The following is a 3,935-nucleotide window of genomic DNA, read 5'->3' as shown; positions in this document are numbered from 1 at the left end:
TGTTTATGCCCACAGGGAGGATGAAGCTGAGCAGCAGTCCTCCTGTCTCTCCCTAGAAAACGGTTCCAAACTATTAAAAAATATTAAAAAAATCCCACAGTGCATAAACATTCACGTGGAGCAAACACCACTGTGTTGCTAACACTTGCCTCTCATCCTGGCTGAATTTCTACCAGTACCAGAAATATGGGCTGTTCTGGGGCCTCAGGTTGTTATTTAAACCTTTATTAGTGAATGTTAAAAACCATAGTTATTTACATTGCTTTATAGGGTTGAAAGAGAATATAGGACCTACATGGTGGCTACAGGGGTACATACTAGTATATGTGTGCACAGTTTAAGACATTCACTTATTACACTCTGGGGTATTTCTACAGAAGTTAAATGGGTTTTTACAGAGCTTGGAGTCGCTGCCAGCAGAGAAGATACAAGCTTTTATGCTAGGAGTGCCCATATATTTTAAACCTCAAACAAACTGAAACTGTCAGCTTGGGGATGGATTGGAAAAAGATTGGGGAGAAATGATTTTTCTAAATATATGAAACAAGTAGTTGTCCACTGAGTTGCTTTTATTTTTTTAATGCATAGTATCAGGAGTGAAACAGTGTTATTGAGAGTAAGCGCTTACTCTAACTCTGTGTAAACACAGCTTACTAACTACAGGAACAGCCGGGCTAAGCTTTTTCTGGTGCTGATTAAATAAAGTTTCTTGCCTTATTTTGGTAAAGGTTTTTCTCTTTCTAACACAGGGGTGGGCAATTATTTCAGGTGGAGGGCTGCTGACTGAGTTTCGGCAAGCCATCGAGGGCCGCACGACAGTCAGCCCAGGGCAGATTAATATTAATTTTCTAAATTTTTAGGGGCTGGATAGAATGGCCGGGCGGGCTGCATCCGGGCTGCATTTTGCCCACCCCTGCTCTAACATCAGCCTTGAAACTGGCAATTCCTAATCATTTTACATCACGCAGTTAGTTTGAAAGATGCTATGCACTTAACATCCCCAAATGACTAATATTTGTTACGACACAAGGATTAGGTAACACGTTGGGACTGGCACTGGGTTATGCAGTTAAGAGGGTTATGCCCTTATCTGATATAGTGGAGTATCCCAGTGCTTAAAGTTATACCAGAGGACCAGCCCAGCCTTGTAGAGACACTTGTCTCTATTTAAGCCTCACTTATTACAGCTTAGCTACAACCTGCGCCTAATCGTATTTAGAAACCCCTGCAATGGGTGGATACAATGCAAAACAGCAGTGTCCCCACAGCCTTTGGTGCACATTTTAACTAAGGTCTCATATCAGCCCATGCTGATTCATTTATGCCAGTGGGAACCAACCTTTTTGTGCCACAAATTAGCCCCGTGCCCTCCCCCAGTGCCAGTCTGATCCCTTCCCCTTACTTGATCTGCTGCTTTGCTTTCTACTCCATGTCCTGTGTCCCCTGCCCTATCTGCCCCCCTGTTGCCTGTCTCCTCCCCAGTCTGCTGCGCGCCACACACAGAGGCAGTGGTACCACTGGTGGCACTTGAGTCCACCACAAGTTGGTCAACCAGACCTACACCACTCCCAATGCCTGGCGGACTCCAGGTTTCCCCACGGCTGGCCCAGTGTCTGCTATAACAGTGTTTCTCAACCTGTGGGTTGCAACCCAAAAGTGGGTGGCAAGAATATATGAAAAGGCTGTGAACAAACTTAAAAAAATTATTCTCCTTTAAAGGAGAAAAATGTGGAAACTGTGGCTTTTCCGTTACAGGCTGGCAGAGGTCCAGCCTGCAAGAGACTTCTTGGGGCCCCCTGCCTCACACACTGGGGGCAGCGGGTCGGGAGTGGGGGGCACTGGGTCGGGACTGGCCATCGATGTTTACAAATGGGTCCTGGTAGAAAAAAGGTTGAGAACCGCTGAGCTATAATAGTACAGTTCCCAACAGCGAACTCAGCCTGAATCACTTCTGGATTTATGTTATCAGCTGCTGGCAGAAAGGGCTTTAAGGGGAAGACGCTGGCAGGAGGAAGAGGCTGCTGGACAGGTCGCCCATCACCAGGAATCCTGGTTTCTCTAATAAAAAAAATCCCCAAGTTTTGGATTAAGAAGACTAACCCCAAATCCATATCTTTTCCTAATCAAAATGAAACACCACTGTGTATGAAAGGGACCTGGGGGTAATAATAGACCACAGTCTGAATATGAGCCGGCAGTGCGATGCTGTAGCCAGTAGGGCAAATAATACTCTGACGTGCATCAGTCGATGCATCTCCAGCAAAACCAAGGAGGTGGTTCTCCCGCTCTACTCAGCACTGGCGAGACCGCAGCTGGAGTACTGCGTCCAGTTGTGGGCACTGTGCTTTAACAAGGATGAGGACAAGCTCATAAATGACGGAGGCTGGGGGAGGTGGCAAGTGGTGACTGCCTGCAAGCATCACCGGCAGCGTCAGCGGCGCTGCTCTCAGGGGGCGCAGTGCCAATCTTAGGGGGTGCATGTGCACCCGGGTGCACTCCCTATGTGTCGCCAATGGACAAGCTTGAGAGAGTCCAGAGAAGAGCCACCCGTATGATCAGAGCCTGACACCGCAAGTCATACGAGGAAAGGCTGAGGGATCTGGGACTCTTCAGCCTACAGAAGAGAAGGCTGAGAGGGGACCTGGTAGCAGCTCGCTGCTACATCGGGGTGTACATCAAGAGCTCAGTGAACAACTCTTCACCAGGGCATCCGTGGGGAAAACCAGGAGCAATGGCCACAAAGTCCTGGACGATCAATTCAAGCTCAGCATTAGGAAAATCTCCTTCACAGCTAGGGTGTCCAGACTGTGCAATAAGCTCCCTTCAGAGGTGGAGCAATCACCTACCCTGGAAATCTTCAAGAGGAGACTGAACGGGCACCTTGCTGGGGGCACCTGACCCCCGCTGTCTTTCCTGCTTGGTGCAGGGGGCTGGACACCATGATCTTCTGAGGTCCCTTCCAGCTCCTAACAAACTACGCATCTATATCTTCTCTGCCTCTTGAAGGCTCAGATCAAGTGTAGTGGCTTCTTAACCTGGCAGGGGAACTACCATGTATCTGCGTCCATGAAGGCAGTTTTCCTGAACTGCCTGGCAGGAGGACGGCTCTCCCGGCTGGTTCGGTGCTCGCCGAGGTGCAGCGGCTTTAAGCCCAGTTTATGGAAACGGGAGTCTCCTCCCCCGCTTGCTCGGAGAGCCTTATGGCCGAGGGCAAGCAAAACTCGGGGGCATCCGAACCCCACGCCTCCAGGCCTGCACGCAGGATGCCCGCCAATAGTTTTGGAAACAGCTGAAGCCCCAGGTGCGGGTGGAGGACGTTTGCCAGTTGTAGGGATACTTACGGTTCTGGACCGACTCACCGGTTTGGATTTGATTTGGCTGATCTGGCTTGAAACACAAAACACTTCTTTAAAAATAAATAGATAAACTGGACACATCTGACGCCCCAGGTGCGGGTGGAGGACGTTTGCCACTTCTGGTTCTGGACTTGCCAACGTGGAATTAGTTTTGGCCTCGGATACAAATGAAAGAAATAAAAAATACACACTCACACACACACTTACATACATACACACACATATATATACGCACATACTTACATACACATACATATTCGTACACTTACATATACAAACGTGTATACATACACACACACGCTTATATACATATACACACACACACACTTCTATACATGTGTACACACATATACATATACACACATACATACATCGAGATGTACACACACACACATATACACACATACATAGAGATGTACACACACGTACACACACACACACACACAAATATTTCTGGTGTTTCATTTTAATCATGGAAAAACGTGGCTGTGGGGTTCCTTTTTGTAATGTGAAACGGGGGGTTTGATTTCCTTGCTGCCCGCCGGGGCGACCCCGGACGGCAGCGCGGGCTGAGCTGCC

The sequence above is a fragment of the Gavialis gangeticus genome, unplaced genomic scaffold, assembly GCF_001723915.1.
Source record: "Gavialis gangeticus isolate Ggan-Ray unplaced genomic scaffold, GavGan_comp1, whole genome shotgun sequence".
Lineage (NCBI taxonomy): Eukaryota > Metazoa > Chordata > Crocodylia > Gavialidae > Gavialis > Gavialis gangeticus.
The sequence above is the reverse complement of the archived record's forward strand: the minus strand, read 5'-3'. Positions refer to the sequence as shown.